This window comes from Manis pentadactyla, chromosome X (assembly GCF_030020395.1).
Source record: "Manis pentadactyla isolate mManPen7 chromosome X, mManPen7.hap1, whole genome shotgun sequence".
In the NCBI taxonomy this organism is placed as follows: Eukaryota; Metazoa; Chordata; class Mammalia; order Pholidota; family Manidae; genus Manis; species Manis pentadactyla.
Genome location: NC_080038.1, coordinates 78757743 through 78781189, shown reverse-complemented (window position 1 = coordinate 78781189; position 23447 = coordinate 78757743). Strand labels below are relative to the sequence as shown.

The window sequence follows — 23447 nt, the reverse complement described above, 5'->3', positions numbered from 1 at the left end:
ACACACAAAAATGAGTTTGAATACTATTCTGCTAGTCAGCTTATTTTATCTTTCCCTATTCTTATTCTCAAAGACATTCTGGATACTTTAAAATATATTTGGGTGTTCATTTCAGTAGCACATATGCTAAAATTAAAACATTAAGGAGAAAATTACAATTGTCCCTGCATAATGATAAAATGCAAACTTGCGAAGCATTCCATGTTTTTGGTGATGTTTGGAAAACATTGCAAATGTACTTAATGCCACTAAATTGTATACTAGAAATGGTTAAAACAGTACATTTTATGCTATGTACATTTTATCACAACAGAAGAAAACATATTTGGTCAAGTCAGTGATCTCCTGTATTCAAACACTGATAACAAGCATACAAAAGAAGGAAAAGATTATTAGGTTCTGATTTACTGCCTAATTTGTGGTTATTTTTCTTCCATACTTGCAGTGTTCAAGTTTCAGTTCAAATATATTAAGCAAATTTAATTTATATTTTGAAATGTCCTTGACTGTAACAATGGTGCCAGCAAGAATGTGTACAATAAAATAAACAGCATCTGAATTATATATAACTTTATAGAAACAGCCAGCCATGGAAGAGTCACATTCTTAGAAGAAAGCTGAAAAATAGATACTGACACATTAACTCAATTCACTTTTGATTTGTAAATCAATAATAACAGCAATTCATCAAAGTGAATCCCAAAGTGATTTAGTATTGCTCAGTAGCAGATATCACCGATACATAGAAATGAGAGAAAGAGAGCAAATTAGCACTAACAACATTGATAAGAGAGAAAGAGAAAAATCTAGCCAAGTTCTAAAACATAAAAAAGTCAAGTTTGCCTTAAGATAGCTTCCAGATTGGAAAGGAAATTCAATTCCCTAAATGTACTTTTCAAATATGCATTTCAAGGAATCAGAAGATGATTAGGAAGATATACTTAAGACTTTTCACTGAGGGTATTAATATAAAAAAGTGATTGGTAATTTCTGTGAAGTTTCATTGTCTCCAAATGGTTTTGGTCTGCTCACTGCAGCTCTAAGACTCATATTTTGGAAAGCCAGTTCTGCCTGTCTGGAAAAACAGCACTACATTTCAAAATTAGATAAAATAAAATATATTTTGTTTAGAAAGTAAATTCAGGAGGAAATTTTGCTATCCATTTCCCTTTAGAAATACAATAGGAAATTAGCCTCAATCTACTCTGGCCTAAAATTAAGCTGTAGTGCTAACTTCTGTGTAGCAGCTAATGGAAATTCAAATGCATTTTGTGTTCGTTAAAATGTATCAAACTGCCACTAGGAGAATATTAAACATCAATACAAACCACCTTTCAGAAAGGTAATTGGCTTCCTGAAGATCACTGCCACTCATGGCTTTTAAGTAGCTTGTCTTCCTTTGGGTATGCCATATAAGAGCCAAAGAATCAACTGTGCAATCAATCCTCCACTCTTTCAGGTATAGTTCTCAAATACTTCTATGCTCTGTTGCCCAGAGAGCTACTACAAAGATTCTTTGTTATTTTTATTTAACATAAATGCATGTTGCTGTCTAAATATTTATATACTACTTAAATGAATACCAAAAAATCCAGCAAAACATCTAGAAATGTTGATTGGTCAAAAGAATTCTTCATTGTAAGGATAATCTGCATATTTATGATTAACAGAGATATAAATCATAACATCAGGAAGGATCTGAGGAAACTGCAAGGACAGTTATATACTGGACCAAATTATGATATAAAGAATACTGTATGAGGAAGCAGAATAGCTGGACATTAAAACTGAATTCATCTATATTTCGTTATATCACTATCTGTGGCACTCTTAGCATAAATTTTCTTGTCTTTAAAATGAAGTTCAAGAAAGCAACCAAGATGTCTTTCAGTAGGTTAAATAAAATACACTAAAGTACATCCAGACAATGGAATATTATTCAGTGCTAAAAAGAAATGAGCTAGGAAGTTCTGAAAAGACATGGCGGAACCTGAAATGCATATTGCTAAATGAAAGAAGCTAATCTGAAGTGGCTACATACTGTATGATTCCAACTATCTGATATTCTAGAAAAGGCAAAACTATGGAAACAATAAATATATCAGTGATTGTCAGGGATGAGTGGGAGGAGGAAATTAATAGGCAGAGCACAGCATTTTTAGAACAGTGAAAATACTCTGCATGATATTATAATGATGAAGATATGTTATTATGTATTTGTCCAAGCCCATAGAATGTACAACACTGTGAGTGAACCCTAAGGGAAACTATAAACTTTGGGTTACAATGATGTATTAATGTAGGTTCATCCTTAGTAACAAATGTACCATTCTGCTAAATGATATTGATAATGGGGGAGGCTATGCATATGTGGAGGCAGGGGATATATGGTAAATATCTGTTATCTTCTTCTCAACTTTATTGTAAACCTGAAACTGCTCTAAAAACACTGTAAAAAAACTGAGATTCAATCCAATGTTATGGAATACATTACTTTGAAGATAACTTATTGAATTGTTGTTTATTAATTTTAGACATTAATCATGTCTTCTTTGCCTAGGCTAAAAGCTACTTACTGGAAGAAACTGTTTTGTTATTAGCCTTTGCATTCCTTGGTGCCTGACATTATAATGGGTGTATGATGGGACCCAGTGGATGACTGCCGAATATCCAAATGTTGGGAAGGGGGGCCACCAGGAAGAAGAAAAAGGGTTATTTTCCCAACACTAGTAATTATGCATGATTCTCTAGCAGTAGTTCTATTTTGCATTATCGCCATGATCACACATTCTGCCTGACCTTCCTGCCAAGATATTATAACAAGCAGGAGAAGTGGGCAGAGACAGAGACTCAAACACCAAAAATGCTGATATTTCTGCCTTTGTTTTTCTCTTTCACTTTCTGATGGGGCAATTCTTCATAATCAGCTTATGCATATACTTACTGAAGCAGTATATGTCAAGCATCTGTTTTAGAAATCAAAGCAATATTTTATATTGAACATAATTATGTGAAAATTTTGCATCACCACTTGTCTTATTCTCAATTTAGGAAGCACATGAAGTTAACCATAGGTGTATTGATGTAAATGTATGAATAAACTTACAGTCACATATCAGAGGCTTCCCTTTGTATAATATTCAAGGAAATGTGAATGCTAGTTCTTTTAAATCTAAAATGTTAAGAGACTAATTCCAAAACTATAGAACACAAGAGATAAGGAAGACAGTCTCAACTATGCCCACTAAAATAATAATAATCCAACTTAATTACATGTACATGTTGCTGTAAGCTTTGAGATATAAATATTGATAATCATGTCTCCATTGGCCATTAGAATGTATAATTAGCTCAAAGTTACCTAAAACAACCAACAACAGGAACCTTTGTTATATGAATTACAAGGGCAAGTAAATAGATACGAGAACCTGGCTCTTATTCTCGGGTCTTCAGTGGACACAAGGTAACTGGCAAGATTATTTTTCAAAGCTTATGTTTCTTTACCTGATAAAATACAGTGTGATTAATTCAAGTCTATTGTTACTTTGAAATTCACTAGCCTATTGCATTTTTAATGATCAAATATAATCAAACTTTTAGTGTTGTTATTTTCATATTAAAACTATACTCTCTAAATTTCTAGGACCAGAAAGACCTGGCTGCCAGAACAGCACGGCCAAGAATTCTTCTACATCATATGCAGTTTTACTTTACATAGACCTGACTTTCTTCAAGAGCAGTATCATTCCTAGGATAGCCAAGGTTTAGGAATTATGACGTACTGTCATCCAACATTTAAAAATATCAAATGGGCATGATTTACTGCTAAAATTGATGTGGAGAATATTATCCTCACTTAAGACACTAAGATGACATGTTTGAACTACAGGCATCCAGTATTTCATTTCACAGCAGAATAGGTAAGTGCACAGGAGAATTCTGACTCCTAACCATCCTGCTCAAAGTTTTATTATCTGATACATATGAGTTAGTGCTTAGATAATAGAATTAATTCTAAATTAAATAACTAGGTCAGATCATTCATAGATGAGATAAACTCACACAAACATTCACACCCAATAAAAAGGATTCTGCATGGAGCTGGGGCCTACTGGATGATTTATAAGGTGGCACATGCTTTCTGGTTTTCTGAATTATGTCACAGTCCTATTAACAATAAATTCAGAAAGAGATACAAAACCATTTTCTCTACTTGCAATCAATAGCTTGAGGTTGCTAAAGGGGAACATTAACTCAAATGGATCAAATGAAACAGAAGCCATAAAGAAATTTATCTCTTTCCTAATGCTTTTTTCAGTCAGAATTCCAAACATGTTGGTAATAATATGTCTGACCTCAAAACTGCTATAGCTAGAGATAAACATAAACAGCTGGGAGATAGATGAGGATGGAATGGCCCAGCACAATGATAAGAACACTATACCATCTTGATGATGAGACAAGGGACTCCATCTTTTGTGGCTTTGTGAATTTCCATGGCTACTGTTTCTATGAATAAGATAGTATGTCCAGAACCAACAAAATGAGAACAGAAACATCATCTCCAATTCCAGTTCACCAAACTATGTTCCATTTATTCCCTTTCTCTTCAATTGATTTGTTTCTTTTCCTTTGTCATTCTCTTAGGTTTTTCATATTGTTGGAAGGATGAGTTTCCATAAAGACTGTAGTTATTTGTACAAACAGATTGGCATAAATCATGGGCTTTCCTGAGTCAAAGTAAACCTTTCAAGGTATACTTTCATAATTTTAAGGTGATCTATACCACCATTCCTTCTGTTGGTGAGCCTAGTAATGAAACCCCAACTCTCAAATTAAACTCTCTCTTAACCTGTTATTAGTCTCTACTTTTTTAAAGAACATGGGATCTTCCTTAAGTTATATGTGCTACTTTCTAACAATTACCATGTATCTTAGGAGCATTTAAAAAATATGTATTTGCTCTGGCTGGTTGCAGTTGAATTGGGAGCATAAGAAATTTTGAAAGTTCCACATGAAATAATCAAATTGTATAGATAAAGTGTGCCCTACTCTTTAGTTTGAATCCATGCTAGCACTAATTTTTAACACAATGTTAATTTTCAAAAGTTGATTTTAAATAGTATTATTTCAAACTCATACATTAAGCATCTAAAAGGGATATCATGACTCTATAAAATGAACTAAGAACTTCAGAATCACCTTTTTAAGATCTACATTACTTCTCAGTGAGACTACTTGGGGAACTTCCTAAGTGATCTCCCTCCCTCTAATTCTATCCTCTAATTCTACCTGCCAGTCTATCCCATACTCTCTTTTCAGTGATATGTACATAAACAGCAGTTTTTTCACATTCCTAACATGCACAAAATGTTTCGTGGCTCACCACTGCCTATTGAATAAAGTCCAGTACTCTTATCTGATATTTACAACCTCTCACAATCTGCCTCCCACCCATCTTTACAGACAGAGCTCCTACTCTTTTCCATCATATACCCACTACTCTAACCAGACTGATACTCTGTTAGCCGTACAAACTCAGTACTAGCTCATCTTCACATCTTTGCAGATTTTCTCTTTTGCCTGGAACGCTTTTAACTCTGTCTTGCTAACTGCAGCCTAATCAATCTTTAAAGCACAGCAAAAATGCCATCAACTCCAAAAAGGTTTCTTTAATTCCCACAACTGGAAATAATTTATTCTTTGAACTTTCCCATAGCAACTTTACATTGGCATATTTATATGAACATATTTATCACTTTCTGCCTTTTATCATGATTATGTCTATAAGCAGGCCTCACTTTCCCACCTAAAATGAAAGCTGTGTAGGCTGCTGCAGGGTGCTGACTTTGTCTTACTCAGTTTTGTACTCACAGCAAAATCTAGAATATTGTCTTGCAGATAGGCAGTACTTGAAAATGTATGTCTCATGAATTTATTGTTCTATAGAACAGAGGTTTAAACAAGGTGATATATACGTCTTCAGTACTTAGAATGTAGTCATACATATGGGTAAACAATACTCACTTAAATTTACTGGCATCAACACCACATTTTTCTTTTTAATTCAACTAATTATCATGTGTTGTCATGACTCATGTATATAATATACCATGAAAATTTCCCTATAGATTACTTATTAGATGAAAAAGGAAGAATGAAAAATATATAATCCTTCCTGGTGGTTTTGAGATATTTTTAAAACATTTTTTTAATATCTATGTAGGAAAAAGTGCCCCTTATTAATCATAGAGTAGCTATGACTGATGAGGGAACATACATTACAGATGAGCAGCTACCTGTTATCAAATTACAAGGCATTTTCATCAAAGGACCTAAAAAGGCAGCAGACTGACCAGTTAACATGTTTCCACTGACCTGGGGGGATTTTTTTCCAGTTAATAGCTTCTGAAGAATGCTTCCTTTTGATTCTTGTCTCTGACACAAAAATGATTGTCCCATTAACAGTTTTCTATCACATATATCAGAGAATCCTATTTACTCACACACTACTGGAACATTAACACACAATACAGTGATTGTCTGTAGAAGAAAAATTTAAAGATTGACAATTTTTTTACCCCAAAAGGGGGTTGAGATCAAAAGCTAACTTTCATAGATGTTTGACTAAGGTCATACTCCTAGGAAATGGAACACTGAAGATGAAAGAAAAGAAATAGTTTTGGCTTTTGATCTCAGCCAAATCCATTTGGCATTGTTTAGCTTTTATATAATACTTCAGTTTCAGGAGATATCATGACTGAAATGAATGGGTTTTTTCTTGAGGCTTTAATAGCTCTGTATTACTTTGGCATTTAGCGAAGTTTAGTGAAACAGATTACTACTTTGTTTCCTTGTATTGCACTAGTAGTTGTAAACAAGTTTTCTTCATCTCTAAGTACAACAATCACATGATATCCGCGATATATTTTTAAATGTAAACGGGGGCTCAAAAAAAAAATTTTCCTATGAGATGCTCTTCAATAAAATCATCATTAAAGTCACCACAAATCTGTAAATAGCAAAGGGCCTTATTAATTTTAAGCTACATTTTCCTGAACGTACATTTGAACTAAACAGTCTGATTGCTACTTTGTAGCTCAGCATTGAACAGAGCCAATGTAAGAGAAAAAGAACTATTACTGAACACTGGTACTGCTACATGTCAAGCATTTAGGAATATTATATACATTATCTCATTTAATCTTTGAAACAGCTCTATGAAAGTGTAAGGACTATTATGACAATTATACAGATAAGGAAAGAGTGGAAGAGATTAGCTTGGGCAAAATTACATGGTGAATAAATACTAAGGCAGAGCTTTGAACCAAGCTTTATCTAACTCCAAAGTTCTACTCTTTCTATGCCGCTTTTAATTACTAAAATGATAGAACAATGGGGAAAAAGTATTTTTTTTAGTTTCATGAATTAAGTAATCCTCAAAACTATAGCAATAATTTAAATAGGCTTGTGTATACAATATGGGTAACTATTTGAAATGTGGGAGAGCAGTTATACTATTTATCAAACACTTGTCTGGGTAATTCATGCCACCCTAAATTACCTTTTGTCAAATGCTTAGAGATTATCACTGTGAACGTTTAGGGTAAGGTGTTTTATTTCTTGAATTAGCCTTATAATTGTCTCAATATGCCACTTCTCTTAGCAGGTGTAAGCTGTCTCTAAGTATCTACATCTTGTAATGTTTTGAAAAAAATTGAACAAGAGCTTTCTAGGTGACAGCTCCCATCGTCTATCAAGACTTTCCCCAGTAGATTTTTTAAAAGAAAATGATCCCCACAAAGATCAGTGGTTCTAATGAGAAGCCTGACTTTCCAAATTAATAGATTACCAAACTATTTTAGAAGGGCAAGAAATGGTCAAAGGAAACATCATATATAACAGCCTGTTCTTAACAGATCTTAAACATTTCCAATTTATTAAAAGACAGACCCACAGTTCTTATGTCACACTGGCCTCTAAAAAGGTGGATGCCAATCAAAAAGATTAAGGACTCTCTGTACTGAAAACTGACAGCTACCTAGAATTGGAGATCCCCTCAAATTTACTTGTCTTTGAAAAACATGGGGTAGATTAGAATATCCTCTTTCTCTCCCTTCTTTTATTTTCTTTGCTTATCAAAAGATTATTCAGTGCCATTTCGTCTGCTCCTGCACTGCTCCCATCCCGTCCTCTTCCTTAGGCCTTTCACAGTCTGTCTCAATCACAAACAGAAGGCACAGTGGAGAAAACAGCAAAAGAACATTGTAACTGTTGTCTGGAACAAATCAAAATTTAAATGTCCTGAGGATGGAAGGCTCAGATTAAAATTCTTTTGAGACTAACAGAATTGACAACATGTTTGACATTTCACTTTCAAAGGGAAAATAGACCAATATGTCAGGGAAACATTGAGGTTTTTTTTTTCCATCCTTCAAGGTAAAAAGCTCTAGAAACGGGAGGTATGTAAAATACAAAAAACATAACACTAACATTTGGTGTTTATCGTTTCTGATGCCTTTTTCATGAGAATGATGGTGAGGAAGCTATGGAAGGCTGTTGTGCATGTTGCTATAGAGAAGAAAGAATTTTCCATGTTTCATACAATTAGCCAACTCCAATCCTGAAAGTGACAGTGTCAGCAGTTATCCGATTAAAGAGAAGATGGCAACCTATTTCATGTCCTTTGTACAAGTACAAATTTAAAAGTAACTAGCTTTTCCACTTTAAAAGTCATGACCATAAAGGACTAGCTAACAGTTGACTGGAGTCATTTTACCTTTATTGCCAAAAAGTGGAGGTGGAAGAAAGGGAATGGAACATTTCCATCTCTAAAGGCCTAAATAAAGTAAAAATCAACCACTTTGATTAATTCTATGGATATTTGCAATAAAATAAGTTTCAAAATCATCCCTCAAAGAAACCTGGCTGTTTCCCTATCAATTAGAGTTAAAATTTGCAACCTATATAAAATTATCAGTGAATAAAAATAAACATATTTTAGTTTGTTTACAAATTTTTGCAACAAAAGCTAGTCATTAATATGCTCAGTAGCTCTATGAAAGAATGAAATAAGTTCATTTTAGTTTTAAATATTTCTTAATATTAAAATTGTGAAGAAAAATCTGTGACTAATAAAAGCATGTTTTTAACCTTTTTGACTGACATTTAATTGGAATATTTCATATTTCAGCTGCTGGAGTTTTAACAAATAGAACATTATTTCTACTCACATCTACCTTCCAACTGCATTATAATTTCTTATTTATAATGAGTTAGTATTGTAAGTATTTAATACATGCCTACATTAGCAGAACTCTAAGCATTTTCATTTTTAAAGTGTGAATAAACTATCAGAGTGATTGTAATGCAACATTTCATGGTACAATGACTGAGGCAAAGTATTGTGCTATCAGCCCAAGCACAACTGATACTGTATCCTCCTGTTCTTTCAGGAATTCACTTGCACAGCTTGTGTGAGGAAAAGATGACAGGTGGATGGGTATGTCACAGCATCTCAAATCTTAAAGACTATGGTCTATTTAATAGCAATGTCAATCAGGAACTATCGCTTGAAATCTTGAGTTTATTGTTATTTCCATATAGAACATAGCATGAGTTTCTAAATAGTTTCTTCTTTATAGGTAGATTATCTTGAGGTAAATAGGTTGATATACTTTACAGGTATTTAGGACACTATGTTAAAACCATTTCTCCCATATCCTCCCTTGTCCCTGATGACTTCAGAAAAAAAGAAATCCACACAGAATATTTGCCTGGGGTTGCTTTTCTGGCTTTCAAGAATACTTGGTTAAATGTACAGAAGACAAAATATTTTTTAGGTCACTTACCCAAGTCTAAAGCATAGATATTCAACTACAACAGACATGATTTTTTCAGAGGAAATTTTTACCATAGAGTTATTTTATGCGTTTATGTGGTAGGGTTCCTAAAACACCTGTTCAAACAGGTATTTGAGTATTCCATTATCTCTTATTTTTTTCAAAAAATATTTTTAAGATCCTGCTATCTGATGATCAAGTATCTTTCCCAGCATTAACAAAATAAATTCCAGTTGAAGGAAATTAATTTTAGACTATCAAGCGTATTTTCATAGAAAACTACAAATCGAGATGAATAGCTGGACTACATGGGAGAAAATACATGAGAAAAAGTATGATACTTAAAAAGTGAGAACTACACCTAAGCCATTATGAAAGATGATTCTGTATACATGAAAAAATGAACAAATAAATATTATAAGTAAAGTAAAAACATGGCAGGTAAGCCAACCCTAGGGTGAAATTCCATGTAGTTTATATAAAATAAGCAAGTATAAATTCTTCCCCCTTCCCCAAACAGCCAGAACTTTCAGTTTTAAAATGAATATATGTCCAAATAACTGAAGGGTAATTGAGAATTAGATAAAAAATAAGGTAGTTAGTTGTAAGAAATCTAATGTAAAGTACAAAAATATATAATTACTTATGAAAAATCTGAGACTCAAAATATTGCCTTTTTACTTTGCATATTATCATCTACTTATCTATTTGGCTATTCAAAATATCAATGTCAATAATAGTTATATCCATATATAGACTCAAAGATTACATAAAACATATTCACACATACAATATCAATTAATCATCCATAAAGTCAACATGGTACAGAGGAAAGATTATAGGTTTTAGAGGCAGAGATTTTCATTTAAATATTACTTTAAGTTACTTCCTGGACATATGATCTTGTGCAAATTCTCAGTGTACTCAACCAGATAAAGAAAATGATACTTTATAATTTGGGAGGTTGCTGCGAGAATTAAAGTGGATTACGAAAAAAAGAATCGGCATTCACTGGGCAGTCAATATGCACAACAAATGATAATTACCACTGGTCTTTGAAATATAAACTCCAGCACCACCAGACCATGGTGATCTGGATATATATAAATCAGGTTTCAAATTTCAGCTCTAGCACCTTATTTTGGCCAAGTCACTTTACCTTTCAGAACTGCAATTTTTCTTGTATGTAAACAAGGGCAACAATACCCAGTCACAGTGTTGTTGTGAAAATCAAACTGAAGAGAAGATAGTCTGTCTCAAAAAAGTTGTGCATTTGCTAATTTTGTCCCAGTAAAAGATGAAATATCATTTCAAAGAAGGAAAGAAAGCAAAAATGCACTTGAATTGCTTCAAGAAACTCAAATCCAAACTCAGTGCAATAGAGCTTGTTTCTTTCCAGATGAAAAGAGACCCTTCTATTCTGGTTTGCCTTTTTTTTTTTCCAGAAAGGACTAATAGGACAGAGTGACATCAGGCATGATACAATGCTTTAGAAGCTTGCTCGGTGATCTTAAATTTTACAGACCTTTTCATTCTGCTGCTCTGACAAAGAGAACTTTACATGGGGGAAAAAAGAATTCTAAAGAATAGACACATTCAGTAAACCTTGTTATCCCTTTCCAAATACTGGGTGAGAACGTGTATCAACAACATAAAAGTAACCTTGTAATTTTTTTCCTTTTTTTCGATTTGAGCATCCTTAACTGATTTCTGAAATTACCCTCCTAGGTGAAGTTCTTCTTAAATGAAAGTATGAATTAACTCATTTTGTTAATGAACAATGCTGAGCTGTGTTCCCCTCAAATTCTTCTGGGCAGCAGGATTTCTAGAATTTTGTTTTAACCACACTATGTTTGCATAACACTTTGTTAAGCCTTCTGCTGTGACATAAATAGCAGTGTTAAACACTGTAAAATTCAAAAGATTTAAAATGCCATCCAACTAAAAAGTCTGATATGAAAGTTATGAAAAGGATACCAAAAAGAATCAGGAAAACAATGTAAAACTCTGAGCTTCAATTTCCTCACCTATAGAATGGGGATAGTATCTTCTCCTCAGTTGTGAGGATTCATTAAGATAAGAGACACGGCAAATATTTTTGTAATTATTTATTACGTTCAAGGTAGGCATTTTTCTCAAGACATTTTTAGTGGTCCAATATTATATCTTTCATATTTTTCTCTCTTATTTTCAAATACAATTTTAAGAATCATTCAAAAGTTTGAAAAGTACAGTATTATAAATAAGTTGTTTCCCATTAACAAGCTTGCTTATTAAAAGTAGAGTTCAAGATTCCCCAAACACTATCAAGTTCCAGCTAAGTTAATGAACCTTAGCATAATCATATGTTATTTGGTCAAGGAGCCTGGAAAAAACAATTATCAATTTTTTTCTTCAACAGATCAAGTTTCTCACTTGAAAAAAATAAATGGATTTCTTCTAGAAAATTTTATCACCATACTGCAAATTGTCTTTGAGTAAATGCTTAACTGTGGAATACAGTTAGCTCATTTTTAATATTTATAATATGTGAACAGTAATAAGTCTGACAGAAAACTGAAACTTAATTTATACTAAAAAGTATATTTTGGCCTATTCCTTTATGAAGTATATAAGAATAATGTAAAAATAGGCTGAATAGTGTTTTATCAATTAGGTCTTCAGTATGAAAATAGAAGGACCTGCCCCATCTGCTAGAAAAGACCATGTGACTGATTTATGCCACGAGTCCTGAATTATTGATACACATGCTCATATATTATATTTTATAAGAGGCATCAAGGGATCATACCATCTGGTAAGAAGGCATCAGTGATTGTATCTTATTCTCAGTAAACACTATAATCCAGATAACTCAATAAAGCAATTTTTTTGAAATTAGGAGGTTCTGCCAAGGTAGGCAAAAGTAAAAACTGGAAATAATTCATTTCATCTGAAATTTAAGAAGTTACCAACTGAGCGGCTTATAGTATATTCTACTGGGAAGTCATTGCCCATGGATTATACCAAACAAGATGATATTTTATTCTTAAGTGAAAAAAGTAAAAAGGATTTACAGTGGATAGTAACAGGATAATTCAAAGAGCAACAGTATAAATATGAATGTTTATAAACTGAAAGAGAAAAGTGGCAGAAGCAGTAGTCAGTGTACAGATAAAAGATATGCTGTTGAACAGGAAAGAGAAAGTTGAGAGTGGGAGAAACATAAGCACTCACAAGAGGTGAGAAGTGGTAAAGACCTGAAAGCCTTCCATCTATGGGACACAGACTTTTTTTTACCACAAATAAATAATAAACCAGAAAACTTACTGAAAGTAAAAAGCTTTAATTTAGCTGATAAATGAGCACCAAATATCTTTGTTAATAATTAGTTTGCAGATAGAAAAGACTATATAACAACGCATATTTCACTGCTTACTCATGTTAATATGTATTCAAGTCCTGAAACAGAAACCTAGGTGCTTAGCTAGGAAAACAACATTGACAAATTCAGACCAGTTATAAAGATGAATTACCTCGTGGTAAATATTGTGAAACTTTGGAAAACTAGTTCAAATACCAGAACCATAGTAAAATAATACCTATCTTTTAAAACTAGCTGAGGAAACATAAGCTGTGACACTTCTAGTACAGAGTGTGGTAATATAGCAGACACTCAATAAATAGTTTCATTGGTGTTGTCTATTCTTCCTTTGTTGGGAAAAGAGACTTATCAGGTATTTTTGGACTATTGAAAGAATATGTTAACTATTCTAGGTGCCTATGGATCATTTAACAATAAATTGTTTCAAAAAGACCATGAAGAGTCAAAGAACTTTTGAGAAATGTACAAGAAATCATTTGCACTGCAATAATGTGGCCTTTTCCTCTGAGGAAGAAATCTGTCATGTGATCACTAATCTAAGAACTAGGTTTTTCTAAACTAATAAATTCTTCTCAGCAAAAGCAAATGGAATGCTATAGAAGAAAATGCATTTGCCTGACAGTCAGAACACACGAATGTTAGTCCCAGCATCGCCCTTGATTCTCTCTGTAAACATGACTAGTCACCAATTCCTTCTATGTGCCTTATTGGCCTGATCTGAAATATGAGAAGGTTGAATTAAATGATTTCCAAGTTTACCCTCCAGCTCCAACACATCACAGGTAATATTTTATTCTTACCACTGAAACCAAGCTCTATTATCACAAAGAGTTGACAAGCAAATTCCCTCAACTTCTAATCTTTCCACATAAAAAGACAATGTTTCAGATGCATTCTAGGTCAATAGGAAAAGTCAGAGGTAAGAATGAACCACAAGGGATTATATCTGTAATTCTGAAGCTGATACGGATAGACTTAAAAATATGAGATTTTTTAAATTACTATGGTGGGAAGTGGGATTTATTGCGCTTTTTAAAACGCAAATCAAAAATTAGTGTGAATTTTTATGTCAGTTTGGTTCCTCATCTCCAGAAAAAACAATCACAATGCAATCTAACATTCTTATTTATCCCAGTCACAAAGTTGCAGAAAAGAAAGAATCTCTCAAATAAATAAATATTTATTCTGTTGGATCTAACTTCCTTGGAATCAAGTAGACATAGGGGAAAGCAACTAAAGATGTTATTAAATAGAATCACTGTCACCAATTTATGATGTATAAATACACATACCCAACATCTCCCTAGCTATTTTACAAGACAACTCAAAACTACCTACTCTAACTTCCTTTGATGGATTACAGTTGTCTTCCTTAATTCATTGGAGCACTCAAGCTGAAAGGTCTCAGAAAAAAATAACATGTTAAAAATAAATCGATTGTAGCACTCCAAAATCTTACAACTACAGACTATTTACTGTTAAAAGAACATAAGGGATGTGAACATTCCCCAGGAATGGGTTGTTTTAATTTATCTGATTTCTCTCAGACTGTTCAAGTTCAGTTGGACAATATCCACCATATCAGAGATAAGTTTTCACAAATGCCTAAGGTGCCTAACTGGTTTTCTTGGTTTCACTGGAGATGGCCGGTAATTACAGGTATGCTTTGGTTATGTAACTATACTCCCATTATGTTAATGTGTGTGCACAATTTAAGTAGTAGCTTAAAACCTATACATGCTGAAGTTACTCTACAAGAAGATATGTCAAAGAAATAATCAATCTTCCCATGTTTTCTTCCGCCTGCTACTTCTATAGCTTTTCTTCTTCCTTCCTAATTACAACCCTTAAATAGAATTCGTGCCTCATATCAAATTTACCGAGTATCATAATTCTTCCAAGTGGTAAAGATACCTCTAGACAAATGCTGGGCATAGAAGCTACAGGGCATAAATATGCAAAGTAATAAAAAGCTAACCATTTCAAACAATAAGGCTTCTCTCTCACATACCAACTTTACATTTCCCTGTATGTCCCCGGAAGATGACTGGTTAGTCAGAGACAGGTAAGATTCCTCAAGGGAGGAACAACCTAAGACAGGCACAGTCGCAGGGGGGTCATCAGGTGAAAAATTGGGGATCAACAGAGGTGATGCTTAGAACCTCACCCCCCTGTTCTGAGAGAAATCTTCTGCATACGTGGATGTTTTATTGCCCTTGTCTAGCTTGGATTAACACATAGTCTACAGGCACACACTTGATCATCTACATTTGCTCTCTTACAACACTAAACTATGTTTTCTACCTTTATCTTGTATCTACCTACCACTTCAGCATTTTATTAAAAATAATAATAATAAAGACAGAAATGTGGTATCCACATATAAATCAAGTATAAAAATCAAATGAATATTCATATTTGAACTGACTGTTTATAGTTCATAATGCATGATCAAAACTGTGATGGCTGCCCTTGTACTGTTCACCATGTAAGAACTTATTCACTATGTAAGAATTTGTTCTCCATGTAAGAACTTGTTTGTTATGCCTCAGAAGATTGGAGACTGACGAAAATTAGGCTTGGGGTGGATTAATGATTGTGCATTGAGCATTGATTCCCCTATACAGAATTTTATTGTTGTTAACAACCATTTGATCAATAAATATGAGAGATGCCCTCACAAAAAAAAAAAAAGTACACACTTCCAATGGTAAAATAAATAAGTAACCGGGATGTAATGTATAGCATAAGGAATATAGTCAAGATATTTTAACAGGTTGGTATGGTGATAGCTGGTACCTAGAATTGTCATGTATATAAATGTTGAATCACTATGTTGTACACCTGAAACTAATGTAATGTAATACCGTGTGTCAACTACCCTTCAATAAAAAAATAATTATCTACAATAAATAAATAAATAAATAAATAAATAAATAAATAAATAAATCGGAAGACTGGCACAAGCCAGTTCTCTGTACAAATTCATGATTTTAAAGGACATAAAAAATTGGTTTCCACAATCAGTAAACCCCCGTTAAGACCACCAAATAAATGACTGATGAACAGAACTGATTTGAGAAGACAATAAACACTTCACCATCTCCTGAGGGAAACAGTGTCGACAAAAGTTCTCAACATTTTAATGAGAAGTAAGGAAATGAACTAGCTGCCATCTATAGGATAACAAAATCATTGAGACCATTTCTAACACACATCAGAATTCAGGTGTCCATGAAAATTCTATTTAAAGCACTTAAATTTAAGTCAATTTTGAACACAAGTTGCACAAAATGATGTCTCCACAAATATTATTTTTGTCAGTTGTCATATTATTACCTAATTGTCAAGGTATTAAATACATATAACTTATGGATTTATTATCAGAAACCCTTAGACCTTGAATATAAAGTATGAAGTTCTCTAATTTTCTTTGTTCTTCACCATTTCTTTCCATCTTGTCACTTCAACTCATAGCAGACCACCAAAACTCAGTTCTTGTATTTCTTCTAATGCACCAGCCTCATTCCTATGTCTAAAATAATATTTATTTTGTTGAAGTACATAGAACTTACCCATCATTTAGTAACTGCTTTAGTCTCCATGAAGTTATTCCCAAAAACTTCATCCTACATACTTTTATAAATACTTGAAAACATATTGCCTAAAACAGCACCATTTTTTGTCCTTAAATAAAATGAAGGAAGAAAGACCTTATACTGTAAATCCTGCTTTTCCACTATCTGGTTATTTGTCTTGGACTGAGTCTTTGTATTTATTTAGGCCTTAGTTACATCATCTCTCAGAAAAGGAGTTTAGACCAGGCTTTGCTTAAGCAATATGTAAGTTATACTTTATTAATAACGTGTGTTATTGCTTCAACTTATTCATAATTTTTAAGAAATATATAGCAGTATTCCTATAATTATTTGGTGTACTTCAATGCACAATAACTATTTGAAGAAAACGGAAATGAATACAACAAAATTACATTCATTTTATATGGCTGCTGTAACAAATTTGAACACTTAGCAGCTTAAAATAACAAAAACTTATTATCTCACAGTTTCTATAGGTTAAGAGTCTGCCACAAGACTTACTGGGCTAGAATAAAAAGGTCAGAAGGATTTGTGGCAAAAATATGATGGAGTAGGAAAACAAGGTGAAAATCACCACCATATACACACCAAGGAAGCAACTACAGCAAATATAATTAACCCTGAGAACAACTTGAAGAGTGCAGAACAGATAACCTACACCTGGTAAAGAAGACAAGACAATGCAGAGATAGGTAAAGTGGCAGAGCCATGATTAATAAGGACCAAGCCCTTCCTGATCCCAACCCACAAGTAGGAGGGAGAAAAATGGAGTGGGGAGGCAATAAACACTCAGGAATCTAGCACACTTGGTCCTGGAGATCTGCTCCAGGAATATGAGTACACATTGCATTGGTCTGTGGAGATTAATGGAGCTAGACATCAGAGAGAGTAGGAGCACTCTGAGGGGCCAAGGGTCCTGTCACTTGTGGAGGAAGGGCACACTTGGTCAATCCCACTAAGACCCAACATAGAAGCACATTTAAAAGATTTACCCACATTAGGATGTGTGCCAGGGGTGCAGAGATATGAGGGAGCTATCTTGAGAGGAGAAAGAGCAGATGGATGATACTTCCTCAACCCTCACTCAGTACAACTGTTTGGACACTTCCTGAGGCCAGCCGCAAAACTCTCCCTCTTCCTTGCTAGCCACTCAAATTAAAAACAGAGCTTCCCTGCATTATGGGGGTATCAGAAGAAAAGAGAGAAAAAGAGATAGAAAGTGTATTTGAAGAAATAAATGCTCAAAACTTCCCCAAACTGGGGGAGGAAATAGTCGCTCAGATGACGGAAGCACAAAGAACTTCTAACAGAAGGGACCCAAAGAAGACAACACCAAAACACATAACAATTAAAATGGCAAAGATCAAGGACAAGGACAGAGTATTAAAGGCAGCTAGAGAAAGGAAAAAGGTCACTTTCAAAGGAACACCCAAGAGGCTATCATCAGACTTCGCAACAGAAATCTTACAGGCCAGAAGAGAAAGGCATGATATATTTAATACAACGAAACAGAAGGGCCTTGAACAAGAAAGCTGTATCCAGCATGATTATCATTTAAATATGAAGGAGGGATTAAACAATTCCTGGACAAGCAAAAGTTGAGGGATTTTGCCTCACACAAACCACCTCTACAGGGTATTTTAGAGGGACTGCTCTAGATGTGAACACTCCTAATGCTAATTAGATGTCACAAGAGAAAATAAAATCACAGCAAAGAAAGCAGACCACCCAAATACTAACTAAAGGCAAAAAATAAAAATCAACTGTGAACAAAAGCAGTCAAAGGAAACACAAAAGAGCACACAATAAAAAACTCAACTTATAAAAAATGGAGGAGGAAGAATAAGAAGGGAGATAAATAATCATCAGACAGTGTTAATAGTAACTCAATAAGCGAGTTAATTTAGACAGTAAGACAGAAAAGAAGTTAAACTTGAACCTTTGGTAACCAGGAATCAAAAACGTGCAATGGCAGTGATAACATATCTTTCAATAATCCCCCTAAATGTAAATGGAATGAATGCATCAATCAAAAGACACCCAGAAATAGAATGGATAAAAAAGCAACACCCATCTATATGCTGCTTACAAGAGACTCACCTCAAACCCAAAGACATGCACAGACTAAAAGTCAAGGGATGGAAAAAGATATTTCATGCAAACAAAACAGGGGAAATAAAGCACGTGTTGCAGTACTAGTATCAGACAAAATAGACTTCAAAATAAAGAAAGTAACAAGAGATAAAGAAGGACAATACATAATGATAAAGGAGTCAGTCCAACAAGAGGATATAACCATTATAAATATATATGCACCCAACACAGGAGCACCAGCATATCTGAAACAACTACTAACAGAATAAAAGGAGGAAATAAAATGCAATGCATTCATTTTAGGAGACTTCAACACACCACTCACTCCAAAGGATAGATCCACCAGACAGAAAATAAGCAAAGACACAGAGGAACTAAACAACAAACAAGAACAGATGGTACATCTGTAGAACTCTACATCCAAAAGCAACAGGATACATGTTCTTCTCATGTGCACATGGAACATTCTCCAGAACAGACCACATACTAGGCCACAAAAAGAGCCTCAGTAAATTCAAAAAGATTGAAATTCTACCAACCAACTTTTTAGACCACAAAGGTATAAAACGAGATATAAATTGTACAAAGAAACCAAAAAGGCTCACAAACACATGGAGGCTTAACAACATGTTCCTAAATAATCAATGGATCAATGACCAAATTAAAATAGAGATCAAGCAATATATGGAAACAAACGACAACAACAACCCAAAGCACCAACTTCTGTGGGACATAGCAAAAGCAGTCTTAAGAGGAAAGTATATAACAATTCAGGCATATTTAAAGAATGAAGAAAAACCCCAGATAAATAGTCTAAAGTCACAATTATCAAAATTGAAAAAGAAGAACAAGTGAGGCTGAAAGTCAGCAGAATGTGGGACATAATAAAGATCAGAGAGGAAATAAATAAAACTGAGAAGAAAAAAGCAATAGAAAAATCAATGAAACCAAGAGCTGGTTCTTCGAGAAAATAAACAAAATAGATAAGCCTCTAGCCAGACTTATTAAAAGAAAAAGAGAATCAACACACATCAACAGAATCAGAAACGAGAAGGAAAAATCACGAAGGGCCCAACAGAAATACAAAAAATTATTAGATAATACTATGAAAACCTATATGCTAACAAGCTGGAAAACCTAGAAGAAATGGACAACTTCCTACAAAAATACAACCTATCAAGACTGACCAAGGAAGAAAAAGGAAATATAAACAAACCAGTTACCAGCAACAAAATTGGCGAGGTAATCAAAAAACTACCCAAGAACAAAACCCCCGGGCCAGATGGATTTACCTCGGAATTTTATCAGACATACAAAGAAGACGTAATACCCATTCTTCTTAAAGTTTTCCAAAAAATAAAAGAGGAGGAAATACTCCCAAACTTACTCAATGAAGACAACATCACCCTAATACCAAAACCAGGCAAAGACCCCACCAAAAAAGAACATTACAGACCAATATACCTGATGAACATAGATGCAAAAATACTCAACAAAATATTAGCAAACCGAATTCAAAAATACATCAAAAGGATCATACACCATGACCAACTGGGATTCATCCCAGGGATGCAAGGATGCTACAACATTCAAAAATCCATCAACATCATCCACCACATCAACAAAAAGAAGGACAAAAACTACATGATCATCTCCATAGATGCTGAAAAAGCATTCGAAAAAATTCAACATCCATTCATGATAAAAACTCTCAACAAAATGGGTATAGAGGGCAGGTACCTCAACATAATAAAGGCCATATATGATAAACCCACAGCCAACATCATACTGAACAGTGAAAAGCTGAAGGCTTTTCCTCTGAGATCGGGAACAAGAAAGGGATGCCCACTCTCCCCACTGTTATTCAACACAGTACTGGAGGTCCTAGCCACGGCATTTAGACAAAACAAAGAAATACAAGGAATCCAGATTGGTAAAGAAGAAGTTAAGCTGTCACTATTTGCACATGACATGATATTGTACGTAAAAACCCTAAAGACTCCACTCCGAAACTACTAGAGCTAATATTGGAATTCAGCAAAGTTGCAGGATCCAAAATTAACACACAGAATTCTGTGGCTTTCCTATACACTAACAATGAACTAATAGAAAGAGAAATCAGGAAAACAATTCCATTCACAACTACATCTAAAAGAATAAAATACATAGGAATCAACCTAACCAATGAAGTAAAAAACCTATACCCTGAAAATTATAAGACACTCTTAAGAGAAATTAAAGAGAATACTAAAAAATGGGACCTCATCCCATGCCCTTAGCTAGATAGAATTAATATTATCATAATGGCCATCCTGCTGAAAGCAATATACAGATTCAATGCAATCCCTATCAAATTACCAACAGCATTCTTCAACGAACTGGAAAAAATAGTTCAAAAATTCGTATGGAAACACCAAAGACCCTGAATAGCCAGAGCAATCCTGAGAAGGAAGAATAAAGTTGGGGGGTGGGAATCTCACTCCCCAACTTCAAGCTCTACTACAAAGCCACAGTAATCAAGACAATTTGGTACTGGCACAAGAACAGAGCCACAGACCAGAGGAACAGAATAGAGACTCCAGACATTAACCCAGACATATACGGTCAATTAATATAAGATAAAGGAGTCATGGACATACAATGGGGAAATTACAGTCTCTTCAACAGTTGGTTCTGGCAAAACTGGAGAGCTACATATAAGAAAATGAAACTGGATCATTGTCTATCCCCATACACAAAATTAAATTCAAAATGGATCAAAGACCTGAATAGAAGCCATGAAACCGTAAAACTCTTAGAAAAAAACATAGGCAAAATATATTGGATATAAACATGAGCAACTTCTTCATTAATATATCTCCCTGGTCACGGGAAACAAAACCAAAAATGAACAAATGGGACTACATCAAGCTGAAAAGCTTCTGTACAGCAAAGGACACCATCAAAAGAACAAAAAGGCATCCTACTATATGGGAGAATATATTCATAAATGACAGATCTGATAAAGGGTTGATATCCAAAATACATAAAGAGCTCACGCACCTCAACAAACAAAAAGCATATAATCCAATTAAAAAATTGGGCAGAGGAGCTGAACAGTTCTCTAAAGAAGAGATTTTGATGGCCAACAGACACATGAAAAGATGTTCCACATCGCTAGTCATCAGAGAAATGCAAATCATAACCACAATGAGATATCATCTCACACCAGTAAGGATCGCCACCATCCAAAAGACAAACAACAACAAATGTTGGTGATGTTGTGGAGAAAGTTCCTCCTACACTGCTGGTGGGAATGTAAAGTTGTTCAACCACTGTGGAAAGCAATATGGAGGTTCCTCAAAAAGCTCAAAGTAGAAATACCATTTTATCCAGGAACTCCACTACTAGGAATTTACCCTAAGAATATAGCAGCCCAGTTTGAAAAACACAGATGCCACCCTATGTTTATAGCAGCACTATTTACAATAGCCAAGAAATGGAAGCAGCCTAAGTGGTCCATCATTAGATGAATGGATGAAAAGAAGATGTGGTACATATACACAATGGAATATTATTCAGCCATAAGAAGAAAACAAATCCTACCATTTGCAACAACATGGATGGAGCTAGAGGGTATTATGCTCACTGAAATAAGCCAGATAGAGAAAGACAAGTACCAAATGATTTCACTCATATGTGGAGTATAAGAACAAAGAAAAACTGAAGGAATAAAGCAGCAGCAGAATCGCAGAACCCAAGAATGAACTAACAGTTACCAAAGGGAAAAGGACTGGGGAGGATGGGTGGGAATGGAGGTATAAGGGCATGGAGAAAGAAAGGGGGTATTGCAATTAGCATGTATAATGTGGGTGGGGGCACACGGAGGGCTGTGCAACACAGAGAAGACAAATAGTGTTTCTACAGCATCTTACTACACTGATGGACAGTGACTGTAATGGGGTTTGTGGGGGGTCTTGGTGAAGGGGGAAGCCTAGTAAACATAATGTTCTTCATGTAATTGTAGATTAATGATACCAAAAAAAATGAAAAGATGCTAAGAGAGCTGTGTGATAATTCCTAACAAAATAATAATAGGGGTCCCAGAAAGATAAAAGAGAGTAAAAGTAGAAAGTCTCCTTGAAGAAATAATAGCTGAAAACTTCCCCAATCTGAGGAAGGAAACAGACACCAATGTCTTCGAAGTGCAGAGAGCACTTAACACAGGAACCTGAGGAAGACAGCACCAAGAAATATAACAATTAAAATGGCAAAGATTAAAGATAAAGAGAAAATCCTGACAGTAGCAAGAGTGAGGCAGACAGTTACCTGTAAGGGAAACTCCATAAGGCTGTCAGCAGATTTCTCAGCAGAAATTTTACATGTTTCAGAAGGGAGTGATATGAACTATTCAAAGTATTGAAAGGGGAGAACCTACAGCCAAGAATTCTCTACCCAATAAAGTTATCATTCAGAACTGAAGGACAGATCAAAAGTTTCACAGATAAATGAAGGTCTAAAGATCTCACCACCACTCAATCAGCCTTACAGGATATGTTAAGGGGACTT

At 34.4% G+C, this 23447-nt stretch overlaps 1 protein-coding gene and 1 non-coding gene across 4 annotated transcripts in view; one reads left to right on the top strand and one right to left on the bottom strand.

The window, feature by feature from the left end:
* DACH2 (dachshund family transcription factor 2) overlaps positions 1 to 23447 on the bottom strand; it is a 761757-nt gene that overhangs the window by 288455 nt on the left and 449855 nt on the right. The gene's annotated exons all lie outside the window — the stretch shown is intronic.
* LOC118934499 (U6 spliceosomal RNA) lies at positions 103 to 209 on the top strand. Its single transcript, XR_005033499.2, has one exon. It is a non-coding gene; the product is annotated as a U6 spliceosomal RNA (small nuclear RNA).